Below are 7,563 nucleotides of genomic sequence, written 5' to 3' on the forward strand. Positions count from 1 at the left end.
GAAAAAATTAAAAAAAAAAGTGATTAATGTTGTTATTTCCCAGATATAGCTGACTTGGCCTTAAGTAAGGATGTGTTAGAATAATGTGTAAAGGAGATTACTCATACACACAAACACCAAAAAAAGATAAATTCACATGATACAATTCTGTATAGTTTTATATTGCGTCATTTCTGCATCTGTTTAGATTTTTTTGTGAGGTCAGATAATGAGCGAGTCATACTGTTAAAGGTGCACTGCGTAGGTTTTAGGGGGTGAAGAAAATGTTATAAGAAGCGACAGATCGTCATTGGCTGAAACTAAATAAACAGACTCTCTTTGTTGCCACATGATTGAATAAACTGAATAAACAAACTGACCTTAAAGTACGACACAGATTCACACTAACATGTGGCGGACCCTGCCACCTTTCTAGCTATCAAACAGTGTTCTTGGGACCTTGTTTTCCTCTGATAACGTCTTTTTTTTTTTTCAATTATGGAGTCTGTGTCATTACCTTATTAATATTGTAAATATAAACATGTATAATGTCTTCTCAAAAACGACATAGTGCCCCTTTAAGTTCACGGAGCAGGTCTAGGTTCACACGGTTGTTGTGAATTTGAGAGAGCAACATGCCAAACAATCCTGCAGTTTTTTTTTCGTCCGGGACATGTGCATTCAAACTTTGTCAAAAGCAGGTTCAGAGAAGCTCCATTCTCATGTCTTAGTCATTCTCCAGCTAGCTTGAATGTTAATGAATAGACTGCACAGGGTCATGGAGTCCACAGTTACTGCTCGAAGACAGCTAGAAACATGAATGAAAACAAACAAGTAGCCCACAACTGGGCTCAAAGCACGGCAATAGGTATCAAAGTCAGTCCATATAGGATCAAAAACATTGCCTCTGTGACATTTCCTTCAACTTAGAATTCCTCAGTTGTATTTACTTGAACAGCGATCTGATTTATTGTTAAAATCATGCAGCTTCTTGAATAAAAAACAAGTGTAAGCCTACTCGTGTAAGTGCTTCAACCATCTGTTAAACGTAAACGAAAAACAGGTTTCACACTTCCAAAATATTCAGCTATACATCTATGCAAATATTTTTCTCACCTTCGGGGGGAGTTTCACTGAGCACAGTGCTTTCTGTCACAGAATCACCCTGATCACATTCACACCTGCTTCCTCCGGCTCTTCATCGCTTCCTTTGTTGTCGCTTGATGGTTTTAAGTCAGCGTCACTCAAAAAAACATGAATAAATCGCTTTCTTCACCCTGCAATTAATTGTATCTTAATAGAAAATAGTAAGAACATATTGATGAAGATGAGGAAAGTTAACCAATTTGTATAAGACGGGACACATTGTTGTATTTACAGTGTAATCACAAACTATTTTGCTAAACAGGATAAAACAGAGATTCTTTTAATGCGTCCATACACACTGGCTGTCTTGCACTTAACGGTAAAGACTGATAACATGATGGTAACAACTCACTTGCATGTAGTTTGCAAGGCCAGGCTGAGAAAATATGTAAATACTACACGACATATGATTGAGCTTTGGTCGAGCCGAGGCCGTCACTTTGTTTTAAAAAAATGGTGTTGGGATCAAAAACATTTTTTCAATGGTTTTACACATATTTGAACATTTGGGCAACGTATTAAGGGGGCGGTATGAGGTCACAACAGATAACAACGGGAAAAATGTGCACAGCAGCACATCAGTAGGGTTGACAATCACAAAAATACTGTACATTCCCTATGATTAGTATGGTTGGCTTATGTGAATATCATCATCATATTGTACATTTTCTGGGAATTCAGTTGAGAATCTGAGATGTCAACGTCTGTTGTAAACCAGAGAATATTTGAATTGTATCACTGTGAATTGATTATTGTTAATGGAACACCAAGAGATGTAAAGACATAGATACTTTACCATAAAGAGTATGGATACATTTCTGACATAAAATTTATGATCTCATCAGTATCATCACATCAAGACCGTAAAGGAACTACAAACATGTCAAATAAAGCTATGTATCTGAATTAGCTTCAGATTTTCCTCAGTTACTGTCAACTCAAACCTCATCATTAGCATATTAGCAGTTTTCATTATCATTTTGTGACTTCAGTTAGTTTCTAAATCATCATACCATCACCATTTCAGTAGTTTGGTATTCTTGATATTGCTCTGACCAAATATTCACAGTATGTAATGTATAATCACTTATCAAAAATGGCAGTCTGTTGTTTTATGACATCATAGTGGGCTTGGCCTTTTAGTCCAACAAGGTTTTAAACAACCTCTCGTCAGGGGTTTGAACGTTTTTTGACCACTGTAACTTCAAGCCAACAAACCTGGACTGAAGAATCTAAGTTTAGGATTCCAGCTTACTAAACACACTTACCTGCTGGTTAAAGGTCAAAATAAACATGGCTTTACATAAAACATTAATTAAATAAATGTATGTTTATCAGTTCTGTCTGTCTGTGGAAAGAGTTTGTCAGGTTTGCAAGACATCAAAATATCAGCAGGGTTCGAAGATGGGTCTGGTCCCACGTGTTAATGTGCAATTACTGCTGAGTATAAGAGTCATCATCAGGGCCGGAGGAATCCCATCGTAAGATGGTTTCTAGTTTTCAGATGAATTAGACAATACGTGTAGTTTACAGCGAGTCAACAAGCCCGCTAATCCGATTGCGTCATCTAACACCAATGACCTTGGATCTATCATCAAATTAAGTTAGGTAACCACAATACAACATTAATTACTCTGCCATGAAGAGATAATATGTGACTATAACCTAATATATTTTACTAAACTCTGTTAAACTTGAAAGAAAAAATTTGGTCTAAAGGCAGACATACACTAAAGGAAATACAGTATATTCCCTCTGGTGAATTTTAACTTACAATATGAAAGGGATTACATTTCTACTACACAAAAACGTTACGAAAGGAGAGAATCCACAGACTATACATCAGGTGATTTAGGTAAAAGTATCATTTAAGTTCACTTTACAAAAACGTGGTAGTTAAGTTATTTAAACAGTCATGTAAAACATGGCTTAATTATAAAAATTATGAATTACTGGGTTGGGGTCAAGTGAAGAATCTCAGAAGATGACTGGTTGCTGTTTATGGATGAGATTTGGTTCAGATGTAGGTGATGAAAAACACATATGGAAACTAACGATGCATGAATTTTGTTATGTCATATCTTTGTCCGTAACCGCTTTATCCCTTTTTATTGGGTCAAGTTGTTGCTGGAGCCAATCCCAGCTGTCTCTGGGCGAGGGCAGGGTACTCCCTGGGCCCTCACTGCTGGAGGAGGCTGCCATACAAGGTGCCAACTGCACATCAGAAGCAATTTGGGGTTCAGTATCTTGCTCAAGGACACTTCGGCATGCAGCTCAGCTCAGCCCGGGGCCGGGCTTTGAAGCAGCAACCTTTCGATCACTAGCCGACCTGCTCTACTCGCTGAGCTACAGCCGCCCCTCTGCGTGAAATATATATGAGCTAAAAAAATATCATCAACCCAGTATTAGGAAACTTATATTATCAGCTAAATATCGGGATTGGTCAAATTAAAGTAGATAAATGGAGCTGATAAAATGAAGTCAAATTGCTTTCTTTAACTTTCTTTAAAGTGCAGCTTCTGCACACTCCAATACATTAGCTGCTGGTGTTCATCGCTTTCCAAGTTGACTTTTGGATCCTTCAATAAACACTAAGAAGAAAAAGAATAAGGAGAAGATAAGATGTCAAACCACTGCACATGCGTGGGATCATGAAGTGCAGTGCAGTGTGAGCGTCAAACATGTCGCTGGTGTGGACATTTTTTTACAGTGCCAGAGAAAGACAACACAATTTGAAGTTGCAATAAATGCTCAGTTTCAAGCTATGGCATATGAAATCATCAATTTGCTTACTACATCCTAACCCTAACCCTTCCTGTATCTGACAGGAGCAGTAGGTATTCATCTGTATCAGCTCAGAAAAGTACATATCATGCATCTTTAATGGGAGCAGACTTTGCCATACTACCAGGACTAAGATGGTCTATTAGCTTGTCTTTAAGTCTTACTAAGTGCTTCATTGTGGGCGACTGGACGTTTCAGTTTCTTGAGGATGTTTCGCCTCTCATCCGATGCGCTTCTTCAGTTCTTCTTCTTCTCGGATGAGAGGTGAAACTGAAACACGTCCAGGCGCCTAAAATACAGCACAGACAGAATAACCATGACATGCATGACTGAGAGCCTTCATCAACATGTATCTAAGTCCTGAAGGCCATGTTGTTTTTAGTCTTACAGTAAAGAAACTAATTTACAAACCTAACATACACTTCATCCTCAGATTGATACACGAGTACTATGGCATTGTTATACCTTTGTACATTTGTACCCGAGCAAAATAAAGTCTTGATGTCTTGACAAGTTTTTTCCCCCGGACAGTAAAATGCAGGAGAAATTGAAGGTGGCTTGTGTGTGTGTGTGTGCTGCTGTGTGACCACTGGGTGGCAGCTCACACACACACACTCACACACACACACACACACACACACACACTGAACAGACTAATGAGCAGATCCAGGTTAACTGGCTTAATGCTGACTGAACTAATTTACCCAGAATGTTTTATGCACACTTCAACACTTCAGCGCCAAATCTCAGTCCCTAATGGTCACCACCAGAAATTATAAGCATTCTAACATTTAGGATGTTTTTTCAATGATTTGTCATTGTTAATATTTTCTGGATCTCTGATCCTGCTGTGGCGCTGGGAAGATTTTCAGTCTTTTAAAATTCTTGCCAACAGACATGCTCCTTATAAATAAAATAGAATTAAATACAGATCGAGTCCACAATTCTCCCTAAAACTCTGCAATGCCAACCACTACACATACAAAGCCTGGTCTAAGGCCCGACCGGGCTTTGTAGTTGGGAATGACACTTGAAAATTAACTTTTCCTACTAACTGGACCTTTAATGTAACAAAGAAGGGTCTGCAACATATTCACCATCATGATTAGGAAGGCTATACCACATTATGAGCCAGCACAGATGTTAACAAAGGTCTACTTTGCATTTAAAAACACAGATCCAGAAAATCTTGAACCATGTGTTATTCATGCTATTTCCTCTTTAAATGGTAACCTCAGTATGTTTCAGCCTGGACACTGTCTTCTTATGACTTCAGCCTGGTTTATACTTGCCATAGTTTGAGTAGCACTAAAGTTTTCACGGCACTTGGCTGTGCACCTCTGAATCCTTGTACTTCTCAGTGTTTTCAGGTAATCACTATGCCTCTTCATGTTTGTTAATTTGGTGAGGATTCATAGACGTGGTCATCATATAGGTATCAGTATTAAAAGGTGCAATATGTAAGAATGGGCCACCTGTCAAAGTCTTACTTCAAACCACTAGGGGTCAGCATGGCACCAGAGTAAACATAATGAAGTTAAACGTAGCTGCCATTAGCTAGCTAGCTCAGTTAGTCATGTAACTGGAGGTCCAGGCTGGGAGCTTGGAACATGAGGGGAGTGTTGGTGTTGGAAAATCTTCTTTTGTGTGCGTAAAAAAGTCTTAAATCATTAACTTCAACTTCCAAAAAAACAGAGCAAAAACAAAAGTGTTGCACTTCAGTTTGAATATTCCTTTGTTACATTTTTGTTGAGTGTATGACTCTGATATGTACCCAAAGACCTTAGCTGTGGCCTATGACTTGAATCTGTGTATGTGCGGAGGATTTAGTGGCAACTAGTGCTGTGAAGCCTGACTCCTCGTCTCATCCTCCCCTACAGTGTCCACTTCAAAAGGCAAAAAACCCAGATGGCCTTCTCTAGAGTTGGTGTTTGGTTTGTCCTTAATATGGCTGTGGAGGAGGACCCGCTTCCTCTGTAGATAACAAGGTTCATTATAAAGTAATGAAAACACAATAATTCTTAGTTTCAGGTGACACACTAATGAAACATTATTGTGAATATTATATTCCATATCTGCCCTTAAATACCCCTAAATCCTACACACTGACCCTTTGAGCTGGAGGCCAAGGATGTAACTCTATACTATGAAAACAATAACAGGGAAGTTCAGCGGACTGTCAACTTATTAATTTCACTGAGGAAATGTCACATCCGAGAGCCAAGATCTGTAGCTCCATCATTTGAACCTTTCAAAATTGAATTTAGGAAGAACTTGAGACTATCCCAACTGTAAAGAATAAGAAATGTGCTCATGCAGTTAGTATGCTATGATTTATTTAAAGAAATGTTATAGCACAGTAACATTACCATGTCCTGTTGATTCACTATCCTTCTAAGAATGTAGAATGCCTGTCATATCCCCCATATGTCATTATGATGCCTTTATACTTAAATCTATTTTTTTGTCAATAAAGAGATGAATACTTTATTAATCCCCGAGGGGAAATTGTTTACCTACTGTATTCAGAGAAATTTGCCAGTACAGCTGTGTACCAGCATTGCAGGTAACCTCCAATTCTACACACTAAAGTGTGTTTACAGGTCTTTCGGAGTACTATTGCATGTGTGAGTATGAAGCCTTTTGTGGCTCCAGAGGAAGCTGCATGTAATCTGATAAATTGACTCCAGTGATGTCACTCAATGGTTACGTTGCGTTGTCGGTAATGTAGACGCCAGGTTTTGAAAAGCAGTCGACTGGTCTAGAATTGTACAGCAGAAACAAAAACATGGCCTCTTCAACACATTCTTCTTCCTCTTCAAAACCTGGCGCCTATATTTCCCACAATACAACTCACCACTGAGTGATATCACGAGAGGTAATTTCACTTGTACATTTTTATCTGTGACTGAAAACATATCTACCCAATCCAGTCGACATTATGTGCCAAAGGGTACATTCTGCTTATCAAGACTCACATGCTTGTTTTACTTGTTTAGGAGTAACATTTAAAAATATATCAATTTGTTAATTTAAAACATATATGCTTGAAAGGGATTATGTTTATTCTTTCACTTGAACTGCACACATCGAAGGCATCGCACTACATTCAACCCAAATTAGTTGGCGGAAATTCCCCGGAACGGGTATAACCCTCCAAACCTATAAAAAAAATAATTACCTAGTGCCTACATCACCCACAATGCATTTTAGCCACGAAGTGACATCACTGGGGGCAGTTTATCAGATTTCATGCAGCTTCCTTTGGAGCCACAAAATGCTTTAAATTCCTTTTTCAACTTATGCAGTAGTGCTCCTCAAGACCTGCAAACACACTTTGACATGCAAAATTGATGGAGTTAACCTTTAAAGAACAGACATGCTAAAACAGACACTCTTCTTCTCTACTTTGCCATTACCATTTAGTGCACATCATACACACTGAATCTATTTTTTCTGTGCTTTCGGTTTATCTTTGTGAGTCTTATCAAACAAAAAAAGATCAGATAACAAACAAGCTATTCACTTCCTCTAGCTGTTTCATCAGCCTGTAGATTAAAAAACTAAATCCACCATAGAAAAGAAAAAAGAGGCCTTCTTAAGAATTCACAACCTGTAATTTTTCCTGTTTGTTCTCCATCCATCAGGCTATTT

The sequence above is a fragment of the Sparus aurata genome, chromosome 11 (genome assembly GCF_900880675.1).
Source record: "Sparus aurata chromosome 11, fSpaAur1.1, whole genome shotgun sequence".
In the NCBI taxonomy this organism is placed as follows: domain Eukaryota; kingdom Metazoa; phylum Chordata; class Actinopteri; order Spariformes; family Sparidae; genus Sparus; species Sparus aurata.